The sequence below is a fragment of the Salvelinus namaycush genome, chromosome 37 (assembly GCF_016432855.1).
Source record: "Salvelinus namaycush isolate Seneca chromosome 37, SaNama_1.0, whole genome shotgun sequence".
Lineage (NCBI taxonomy): Eukaryota > Metazoa > Chordata > Actinopteri > Salmoniformes > Salmonidae > Salvelinus > Salvelinus namaycush.
In genome coordinates this window covers 28,411,683-28,424,109 of record NC_052343.1, presented here as the reverse complement: position 1 = coordinate 28,424,109, position 12,427 = coordinate 28,411,683, and the positions used below count along the sequence as shown (strand labels likewise).

Below are 12,427 nucleotides of genomic sequence, written 5' to 3'. Positions count from 1 at the left end.
CAAGCAATGGTTTCCAAAAAAAGAGGTTGCTACCAAAGCATCATTTTATGGTCCATTACCCCACATGTATGCTTCAAATTGGACCCGTTTTGCATAGCTGGTGCATGCACTATGAAGCAAGGCATCATTTCTTTAAAAAACTATTAAAAAGCTTTAAAAAGCTTCAAAAATTTAACTAAAACATTGACAAAAAAACACCAAAGTCAAATAGCATACAGTTGGCAGACATTTGACACCAACAGAGTCATGATCGGTCCAGGTAAAATGTTATCTTTAAATGTGGTGGACTGTGGCTGTAAGATGGCTGAGACTCTTCAGGTACCAATTGACACCACGGTTGTAAATGTTAAATGGGCCAAACACCATGGAAATATGCATCGTTCAGGTTTAGTTGTTTGTCTTAAAGTCCATTGTGAGATGCCAGTTTTTCAGAAAATCCACCATGTTGTTGTTAAAGATGAGAGGTTACTGTTGGATACTTTTGCCCTACAGACAATATGTCTTGATGAACATTTTAATGCAGATAGAGTTGGGTGTACAACAGAGGGACCTTATGTAGTGGACATTAGAGAGCTTTTCTGTCACAAAGCATTTGATATACAGATGTCTTACAGTTGTGATGATTCAAGTTTGTTTATTGTCCCAAACTGTTTCCTGTGACTCTAAAAACTGCACAGTAAACTCTTTAAAACCAAGATTTATTGTATTGCAATATAGTTTTTTAAATATACTTTTAATGGGTGTCAAAATGTCATTTCACAGAGGCCACAATTTTATTTTATCATCAGTGTTTTTGATATGTGAGATGCCAGTTTCACAAAATCCTCCATGTCATTGTTAGATGTATTGAATTGCAATATTGAGCTTTTTTATGTACATGTATTGAAGTGAACAGAGGCCAACATTTCATTTCAGAACACAATTTTATTTTATTATCATCAGTATTTTGATGTACAGTTGAAGTCGGAAGTTTACATACACCTTAGCCAAATACATTTAAACTCAGTTTTTCACAATTCCTGACATTTAATCAGAGTAAAAAATCCCTGTCTTAGGTCAGTTAGGATCACCACTTTATTTAAAAAATGTGAAATGTCAGAATAATAGTAGAGAGAACGATTTAGTTCAGCTTTTATTTCTTTCATCACATTCCCAGTGGGTCAGAAGTTTACATACACTCAATTAGTATTTGGTAGCATTGCCTTTAAATTGTTTAACTTGGGTCAAATGTTTTGGGTATCCTTCCACAAGCTTCCCACAATAAGTTGGGTGAATTTTGGCCCATTCCTCCTGACAGAGCTGGTGTAACTGAGTCAGGTTTGTAGGCCTCCTTGCTCGCACATGCTTTTTCAGTTCTGCCCACAAATTTTCTATAGGATTGAGGTCAGGGCTTTGTGATAGCCACTCCAATACCTTATCTTTGTTGTCCTTAAGCCATTTTGCCACAACTTTGGAAGTATGTTTGGGGTCATTGTCCATTTGGAAGACCCATTTGCGACCAAGCTTTAACTTCCTGACTGATGACTTGAGATGTTGCATCAATATATCCACTTAATTTTCCATCCTCATGATGCCATATATTTTGTGAAGTGCACCAGTCCCTCCTGCAGCAAAGCACCCACACAATATGATGCTGCCACCCCCGTGCCTCATGGTTGGGATGGTGTTCTTCGGCTTACAAGCCTCCCCCTTTTTCCTCCAAACATAACAATGGTCATTATGGCCAAACAGTTCTATATTTGTTTCATCAGATCAGAGGGCATTTCTCCAAAAAGTACAATCTTTGTCCCCATGTGCAGTTGCAAACCGTAGTCTGGCTTTTTTATGGCGGTTTTTGAGCAGTGGCTTCTTCCTTGCTGAGCGGTCTTTCAGGTTATGTCGATATAGGACTCGTTTTACTGTGGATATAGATACTTTTGTACCTGTTTCCTCCAGCATCTTCACAAGGTCCTTTGCTGTTGTTCTGGGATTGATTTGCACTTTTCGCACCAAAGTACGCGTCTCCTTCCTGAGCGGTATGATGGCTGCGTGGTCCCATGGTGTTTATACTTGCGTACTATTGTTTGTACAGATGAACGTGGTACCTTCAGGCGTTTGGAAATTGCTTCCAAGGATGAACCAGACTTGTGGAGGTCTACAATTCTTGGCTGAGGTCTTGGCTGATTTCTTTTGATTTTCCACATGATTTCAAGCAAAGAGGCACTGAATTAGCTTATCAGAAGCTTCTAAAGCCATGACATCATTTTCGGGAATTTTCCAAGCTGTTTAAAGGCACAGTCAACTTAGTGTATGTAAACTTCTGGCCCGCTGGAATTGTGATACAGTGAATTATATGTGAAATAATCTGTCTGTAAACAATTTTTGGGAAAATTACTTGTGTCATGCACAAGGTAGATGTCCTAACCGACTTGCCAAAACTATAGTTTGTTAACAAGAAATTTGTGGAGTGGTTGAAAAACAATTTTTAATGACTCCAACCTAAGTGTATGTAAACTTCTGACTTCAACTGGGTCAGAAGGGCATGTCGAAGTGGGCCGCTTATCTGAATTATTCTTCCTCGTTTCTTTCACTTCCGAACAGGATTCACCTAATGCACAACACAGCGTATAAATATGTTTTAGGACAAGATTCAGCTAATCTACAGCATAGCCTGTAAATGTCTTTAGGACTGGATTCTGCTAAAGTAAAACAGCCTATAAATGTGAATGTGTTTAGGACAGGATTCAACTAATGTAAAACATCCTATAAATGTCTTTAGGACAGGATTCAGCTAATGTAAAACAGCCTATAAATGTCTCTAGGACAGGATTCAGCTAATGTAAAACAGCCTATAAATGTCTTTAGGACAGGATTCAGTTCATGTAAAACACCCTATAAATGTCTTTAGGACAGGATTCAGTTCATGTAAAACACCCTATAAATGTCTTTAGGACAGGATTCAGTTAATGTAAAACACCCTATAAATGTCTTTAGGACAGGATTCAGTTAATGTAAAACAGCTTATAAATGTCTTTAGGACAGGATTCAGCTAATGTAAAAAATCCTATAAATGTCTTTAGGACAGGATTCAGCTAATGTAAAACAGCCTATAAATGTGTTTAGGACAGGATTCAGTTAATGTAAAACAGCCTATAAATGTCTTTAGGACAGGATTCAGCTAATGTAAAACACCCTATAAATGTCTTTAGGACAGGATTCAGTTAATGTAAAACATCCTATAAATGTCTTTAGGACAGGATTCAGCTACTGTAAAACAGCCTATAAATGTCTTTAGGACAGGATTCAGCTAATGTAAAACATCCTATAAATGTCTTTAGGACAGGATTCAGCTACTGTAAAACAGCCTATAAATGTCTTTAGGACAGGATTCAGCTAATGTAAAACACCCTATAAATGTCTTTAGGACAGGATTCAGCTACTGTAAAACAGCCTATAAATGTCTTTAGGACAGGATTCAGCTACTGTAAAACATCCTATAAATGTGTTTAGGACAGGATTCAGCTAATGTAAAACAGCCTATAAATGTCTTTAGGACAGGATTCAGCTAATGTAAAACAGCCTATAAACGTATTTAGGACAAAGGCCCTTTTGAAAATACTTAATTTATGGATTATCTGTAGATTCGACCACCATTCCCAAATGGATTCCAAATATGCCGTCCTATCTTGCAAGTCAACTAAAATAAAATTACAATTCTGACAGGTTTCCCTTTAAAAAAGCAATGCTTGATGTGCCTGGGTCCAGTCAGACTTACTCCAGAGATAGGGTAAGGGAAATGGCTGGAACATACTGTACAGTTTTCCAGTCAGAATGCTCAACAATAATCAACTCAGCAATTAAAACTGACTGTATCAACAGAGAGAGTGTGTGTGTGTGTGTGTGTGTGTGTGTGCCTGGTTAATGTGTACTGTATGTGTCTGGTTGTTTAAGAGTCTTATACCAATGCTTGTTGAGGCCCGATCCCAATGAGTTGAGAAATTCAGGAAACAGGGGTCCATCCTAACCGGATGCATCTGGACGTAATCACGATTTGTAGAGCCCCATTTCAAACAAGAATCGCACTTGAATGACAGTGATTGAAAGGGCGGTCTTGGCCTCCCTGGTGGCGCAGTGGTCTCTGTGCCACCAGAGACTGGGTTCGAGCCCAGGCTCTGTCGCAGCCGGCCGCGACAGGGAGGTCCATGGGGCGACCCACAATTGGCTTAGTGTTGTCCGGGTTAGGGAGGGTTTGGCCGGTAGGGATGTCCTTGTCTCATCGCGCACTAGCAACTCCTGTGGCGGGCCGGGCACAGTGCACGCTAACCAGGTGTACGGTGTTTCCTCCGACACATTGGTGCGGCTGGCATCCGGGTTGGATGCGAGCTGTGTTAAGAAGCAGTGCGGCTTGGTTGGGTTGTGTTTCGGAGGACGCATGACTCTCGACCTTTGTCTCTCCCAAGCGGGAGTTGTAGCGATGAGACAAGATAGTAACTACTAACAATTGGAAACCATTCAAAAAGGGGGTAAAAAAAAAGAAAGGCGGTCTTCACATCTCATTTGTTCAGGTCAGAGTCCACTGAATATACTTACATCTGGGTCTAACAAATCTCCATGCACATTTCCTTCACGCTCTGTTCTCTACCTCGGTTTATTTAGGCAGCGTTCAAAGCAGTTCCTTTCTGGTCAACAGAGTGGGGTCTAAAAGAGTGGGGGCCTATTGTTTTCAATGGCAAATCATCTATTCCACTCAGAAACTGTGGTCACAGATTGACCGTGAACATTCAGGCACAAGGGATCTGTTAAATTATGGAGTACTTTAAAGCTTTCTACAGGACAATGATTCCACCACCAACATTTTGTTTATCTCTTCATGACGAGTCAAGGTCAAGATTGTCTATGGTCAGAACGGTCCAGTACAATTATCCAAGACTGACTCTTTAACGTAACATATATATCAACAATAGGGTTTCAGTGGCTGGTTTATTTCAAGCTTAATTGATGTTTGTTACCTATCAACCATGTTGACTGTTGAACTGATGACTGTGGGGTTCTGCTAGGCATCAGTTATTAACTGCTTCAGCTGCCTGACTGTTCCATTAAACATACACATCATCATCATCATAAAGCCCGAAGACGTGAATGGATCCTATTTCAGAGCTCTTCCCCACAGCTGTATGCTGTTGTTAGCTCTGCTGACAAGACGTCCTAGACCTATGGGATAACCAATGCAATGTCCTTCTTCCCCTCCTCTTTCTCTAAATAGAGAAGCCTAACATTTACTTCTTATCACTTTCCATTTACAGCTGGTGCCGGCTGTGTTTTATACACAGAAGTTGAGGCTTTAGGAGGTGTAAACAAAGGAACTTGGCTGTTCAATGTACAGAACTACAGGTCATGCTAGTCTGGCTGTGGACCACAGGGGCTGTGTTTACATAGGCAGCCCAATTCAGATCTTTTCCAATTATTTCCATATCTGATACCTATCTGATCTTGTCCCTAATGTGTAAACAGCAACAACAAAAAACACATGGAATCTGATCTTTTGACTTATGATTTACTGTATACCACCACCATATGTGGATCTCAATCCTGATACAATTCTGATGCTACATATGTGACCTCAGTCTAGATGCTCAAATCAGAACTGATTTGCTCTGAAGTGTTCCTTTTTTTGCACATGACCTGCCATTACCATGGCAACCACCCCAACATTTTAACTTCTACATGATCGGTGTCCCTATACTGGGACGTTTGAGCTAACGTGCGCTAATGTGATTAGCATGACAGTTGTAAGTAACATCAAACTTTCCAGGACATAGACATGTCTTATATTGGCAGAAAGCTTAAATTCTTGTTAATCTAACTGCACTGTCCAATTTACAGTAGCTATTACAGTGAAACAATACCATACTATTGTTTGAGGAGAGTGCAAAACAACAAAACACGTACCACAGCAACTGGTTTGATACATTCACCTTTGAAGGTAAATAATTTACTTACACTCTGTAATCTTGCTCTGATTTGTCATCCTGATGGTCCCAGAGATAAAATGTAGCATAGTCGTGTTTGATAAAATCAATTTGTATATTCAAATGTAGGAAGTAGGTTCTACACTTTGTACCCCTGCTTTCTCTGGCTCCACATCCACCCCGCCCGGCCATCTACTTCAGAGGCTACATCTGTGTGAATGAGCAAATCTGATATGGGTAAAATGTCTGGACACTGAGTCTGGACACTCAGAAAAAAAAGATTGGATATGGAAGAAAAATCTGAATTGTGTTCTTCGGGTAGCTGTGTGAACACAGTCAGTTTGTTTACACAGACAGAGTGTTTCTCAAAAGGCTTTTTACAGGGAGAGTGGCAGCAGCTTTTCCAGAAAACCACTATCACAGCTAATTTCAATCATGTTGAAAATTCAGAAAGCCTGTGAAACTGTTCTTGTTTTTTTTTAAACGTTCTTATAGATTCTTATTTGTCACGTAGCTGAGTTAGATCACCTTGGCAGCAGTGGTTGCTGCAGTCTTACTGTTATTCACAATGTGGCGGTGGATGAGTGAGTTTGAATCTCTGATGCAGTTGACATCTATCAGTGGCTGAGGTTTCAGTAAACCAATGTTGCAGATTTAAGTAATGTAGTGTTGGCTACAATAGTGTTGTCATGCAGTACAGTAACAACCACAGTAATTACACAGTATTAATAACATTGTACTGTGTGACCTTGATCATCAATAGAACAGAACACTACACTGAATTCGTATTGTAATGATCACATTGTACCAGATTGCTTAACTATAACAATATTTAAGGCTACTTGAACCATAAGCAGTTGGAGTAGCACTGATTAGATGTTATTGCTCGGCTGTTATTGGCTTCAAACTTAGCACACTTCTCTGATTTGGCTGTGATATGATCCAGTACATCTGAGAAATTAAGTCAGGGCACTTATTGATGTGGCTGTTGTGGTTTGCATGTCATTGAAGAATAAAAACGGTATTGTTTGTGTTGCAAACTTTTGACAGACGTGTATGAAAATATGTGGCTTTGGCAAGATCAAGTCTGAGCCTGGGGGTGAAACAATTACACATTGCCCTAAATGGTCTGAAAGGCCACTTTCCCGTTAATTGGCTCTGTCTTGTGTATTAGGCGGAAATTCCCCATTATGAAATTCCACAACAAATGAAGGGTGCACATCTATGGGCATTGTGATGCCGACTGACACAACAAGAAGAGAACACTGTGTTTATCCTGAAAGGAAATAGAGCAACACTGAATGATAGAGTGAGAAAGTATCCAAACTTTGGTCTTAACAAAAGTATCCCATCTAAATGAAAAGGTTCTTTGGAAAGAGAAGTGGAGGGCAGGGCAGAATAATGGTTACAGATGCAGGATCTTAATTTGACCAGTTTCTCACAACAGGAAAGAATCCTACTTCAAAAGGAAATGTGAATTATTGTGTGGGTTATAATTAATTGTTTTGATGAGGAGGCCTTCATGTGGTGTCGAAGAAGGCGTGACAGAACCTGTAAACACACCTGGAGCAATTTCCTGAACATGAAAAAAAGATTTCCCCCAACAGCGATATAAACAGGAAACCATAAACAGTCACTAGATGGTCTGGTCTCTGGGTTGGACCTACTGATGGATGTATTCACTCTGCTCTGTGGTGTGTGTGTGTGTGTGTGTGTGTGTGTGTGTGTGTGTGTGTGTGTGTGTGTGTGTGTGTGTGTGTGTGTGTGTGTGTGTGTGTGTGTGTGTGTGTGTGTGTGTGTGTGTGTGTGTGTGTGTGTGTGTGTGTGTGCATGCATGCGAATTTGTGTGATCTGTGGATAGGGATGTGAAGCACCTATAAACTGTGCTTGACTGTGTTTATCTGGTCAGACGAAGACTCAACATCGTGTCTTGAGTTTACAACCAGCATCACAAACATTGTACCTGCTCAACCTCAAACCTTGATTCATGGTTTCCTGGAAAGTCAAACTAAAATCTTATGGAGTAAAACAAAATAATGTACCATCTTTGTGAGTGCTGGCTGCCTTTATTTATAAAGCATTGGGGGGGGGGGGGGGGGCTCATCTAAAATCCAGAATCAAACGTGTGGACATTCATCTGGGCCAAAGAACAATCACACTGTCTTAGAAAAAAAGGTTTCCCAAATGAACCCTCTGTAGAAAAGGTTCTACAAGGAACCCAAAAGTGTTGGCTGCAATAGTTTTTACCTGGAACCAAAAAGGGTTCTTCAAATAGTTATTCTATGGGGACAGCCGATGAACCCTTTGAGGTTTTATATATACACTGTTAGAAAACAAAACATCACAAGGTGCTAACATCCCAGCATCACAAGGTGCTAACTTCCCAGCATCACAAGGTGCTAACATCCCAGCATCACAAGGTGCTAACATCCCAGCATCATACGGTTCTAACATCCCAGCATCACAAGGTGCTAACATCCCAGCATCACAAGGTGCTAACATCCCAGCATCACCAGGTGCTAACATCCCAGCATCACAAGGTGCTAACATCCCAGCATCACAAGGTGCTAACATCCCAGCATCATACGGTGCTAACATCCCAGCATCACAAGGTGCTAACATCCCAGCATCATAAGGTGCTAACATCCCAGCATCACAAGGTGCTAACATCCCAGCATCACAAGGTGCTAACATCCCAGCATCACAAGGTGCTAACATCCCAGCATCACAAGGTGCTAACATCCCAGCATCATAAGGTGCTAACATCCCAGCATCACAAGGTGCTAACATCCCAGCATCATAAGGTGCTAACATCCCAGCATCATACGGTTCTAACATCCCAGCATCATAAGGTTCTAACATCCCAGCATCATAAGGTACAAACAGCCCAGCATCATAAGGTGCTAACATCCCAGCATCATAAGGTGCTAACATCCCAGCATCATAAGGTACTAACATCCCAGCATCATAAGGTGCTAACATCCCAGCATCATAAGGTACTAACATCCCAGCATCACAAGGTGCTAACATCCCAGCATCATAAGGTGCTAACATCCCAGCATCATAAGGTACTAACATCCCAGCATCATAAGGTGCTAACATCCCAGCATCATAAGGTACTAACATCCCAGCATCACAAGGTGCTAACATCCCAGCATCATAAGGTACTAACATCCCAGCATCATTATGTGCTAACATCCCAGCATCATAAGGTGCTAACATCCCAGCCTAATAAGGTGCTAACACCCCAGCATCATAAGGTACTAACACCCCAGCATCATAAGGTGCTAACATCCCAGCATCATAAGGTACTAACATCCCAGCATCACAAGGTGCTAACATCCCAGCATCATAAGGTGCTAACATCCCAGCATCATAAGGTACTAACATCCCAGCATCATAAGGTGCTAACATCCCAGCATCATAAGGTACTAACATCCCAGCATCACAAGGTGCTAACATCCCAGCATCATAAGGTACTAACATCCCAGCATCATTATGTGCTAACATCCCAGCATCATAAGGTGCTAACATCCCAGCCTAATAAGGTGCTAACACCCCAGCATCATAAGGTTCTAACATCCCAGCATCATAAGGTACTAACAGCCCAGCATCACAAGGTACTAACACCCCAGCATCATAAGGTACTAACATCCCAGCATCATAAGGTGCTAACATCCCAGCATCATAAGGTACTAACATCCCAGCATCACAAGGTGCTAACATCCCAGCATCATAAGGTGCTAACATCCCAGCATCATAAGGTACTAACATCCCAGCATCATAAGGTGCTAACATCCCAGCATCATAAGGTACTAACATCCCAGCATCACAAGGTGCTAACATCCCAGCATCATAAGGTACTAACATCCCAGCATCATTATGTGCTAACATCCCAGCATCATAAGGTGCTAACATCCCAGCCTAATAAGGTGCTAACACCCCAGCATCATAAGGTACTAACACCCCAGCATCATAAGGTGCTAACATCCCAGCATCATAAGGTACTAACATCCCAGCATCACAAGGTGCTAACATCCCAGCATCATAAGGTGCTAACATCCCAGCATCATAAGGTACTAACATCCCAGCATCATAAGGTGCTAACATCCCAGCATCATAAGGTACTAACATCCCAGCATCACAAGGTGCTAACATCCCAGCATCATAAGGTACTAACATCCCAGCATCATTATGTGCTAACATCCCAGCATCATAAGGTGCTAACATCCCAGCCTAATAAGGTGCTAACACCCCAGCATCATAAGGTTCTAACATCCCAGCATCATAAGGTACTAACAGCCCAGCATCACAAGGTGCTAACACCCCAGCATCATATGGTACTAACACCCCAGCATCATAAGGTACTAACATCCCAGCATCATAAGGCGTCATCCATTGACAAACTTCATTAGTGAATAAAAGTACTTCAACAGGGGAATGGTCTATTATGCAACTGTACAGCATGGTGATTAATGGTGGGTAGTATGATAAGCATGATCTGCAGTAGTCTGGAGTGTCTGTGAAATACTGTTACAGCATCCAGCTGGCAGGAGGCTCCACTACCAGTGAACACCATTTGTCTACAACCAACACACCAATTTTGGGAACAAAGACTGTTGAGAAAGTTATCCAAATGTTCTCAGAACATGATTTTGGCAAATGGACAATTTCTTACAATGAATTTCAAGCACACATGCATGTACGCACACATACCATTCTACTGTTTATTTTGATCCGGTTTATCCACGGCAAAGATATATATTTTCCATAATAATTTTTAACTAATTAATTTGTTCAATACACTCTTCAAACATGTTGAGCATGCAAGTTGCGCATGCAGTCTATAGCCTAACTATAATCAACAAGGCAGCTTTATTATCTTTGTAGCCCTAAATGTTTAACATTTCAGAGTAGACTATTCACTTGCTGAACATAAATGAACGCATATTGCGACGACAGGTAGGCCTATCCAATGGACACCATCAATAGAGGGATTTGTGATCAATTCACTTCAGCCTATTTATTTTATTAGCCTACACGATTATTTTACATTTAAAAAAATGTACTGAACAACTTTGCACTTAGAATAACATCCTCAAAACCACCCATTGAATTCAAAAGTTTGTCTATAAAACCTACATTATGTTTCCAAGTATGTCCCTCAAAAGGATAATTAGGCATATACACTGAGACTTTGTGAGCAAATTCGTTAAATCACAACATTTTTGTATTATTTAAATGTAGACTAGGTTTGCATACACAACAAACAAAAAAAGCGTGCGGAAAATGTATAAACTTACAATGTGGCTGATGCACTATCTGGTGCGCGCAGGCAGGAATCCCATTCCCTTATAGAACCCAAAGCCCAATCTTGTTCTACAGAAATTGGTGCGGCCGGCCACTCCTCACACCCCGCTCCGAATCATCGAATGGTTAGGCAAAGAGTAGCCTACAGTATTCATCACGCTACTTTTCGGTATACTGTAGTCTACACGACCTGTGCGTCATACACACCCCTACATCCCCCTGAATTAGTTCTACCGGGAAACTTTATGTTCGGAGCCGCGGGAAGGAATTCTAAGGAAATTCTGAAGCAGATAGAAATAGTAAAGTGATGTAACAGCAGTGGTTATTTGTACCAGGAGACTAACACCATTAAAATAATATTAGCCTTTACAATATAGGCCAAGTGTTGTTGGTCTTTATCGGTTATGCAAGGCTCTCTCAATTTGGATGAATTGGTGCCTCTAGAGAAATTCAAAAGGCTGATTGAGGACCATTTGTTTTCTATGATTGTGTTTTGCAAGAGGAGCGAGAATGTGCCTCGAGTGCTATATGCTCTTCAACGTTAAATGAGATTTACAAACCTCACAACCTTGCCAAACCTCACAACCTTGCCTTGCTTTTCTGTAACTTTCAGTGACAATTACTAACACCTTTGATCATTTTGCTGTTACCTATCCAGACCTAGCAGATCTACAAAACAGGAGTGGACCAGGGTACAGAACATTTTGGGGTGAAATATAACTGCACTTCTCTGCTCTAAGACACCCCACTCCAAAACACACCTTCAGTGAACTCCATCCCATTTCTGACACCAGTGCAGAAGAAGTTGGGGCTCCCGAGTGGGGCAGCAGTCTAAGGCACTGCATCTCAGTGCTAGAGGCATCACTACAGACACCCTGGTTCAAATCCAGGCTGTATCACAACTGGCTGTTATTGGGAGGCCCATAGGGCGGCGCACAATTGGCCCAGCATCATCCGGGTTTGGCCGGTGTAGGCTGTCATTGTAAATAAGAATTTGTTCTTAACTGACTTGCCTAGTTAAATAAAAAAAGTTGTGATGCCAAGAGGTCTGACTCTGAAACCTTTTTCACTCAGCAGACATTTATCCTCGGGCAACACTTGTCACTTTGCTCCTGCTTGTCAAGGTTTAAACTCAGTCCAGTTACCATGCTAACCCCACACTGGCATAT

At 41.2% G+C, this 12,427-nt stretch overlaps 1 protein-coding gene across 4 annotated transcripts in view; it reads right to left on the bottom strand.

Annotated features, from left to right (window-relative positions):
* LOC120031698 (collagen alpha-6(VI) chain-like) overlaps positions 1-11,363 on the bottom strand; it is a 37,081-nt gene extending 25,718 nt beyond the window's left edge. For all 4 annotated transcript variants that reach the window (XM_038977494.1, XM_038977496.1, XM_038977495.1 and 1 more), the window contains exon 1: positions 11,252-11,363. The gene's annotated coding sequence lies outside the window, so the exon portion shown is untranslated. The remainder of the gene's footprint in view (positions 1-11,251) is intronic.
* Between the last annotated feature and the right edge of the window lie 1,064 nt (positions 11,364-12,427).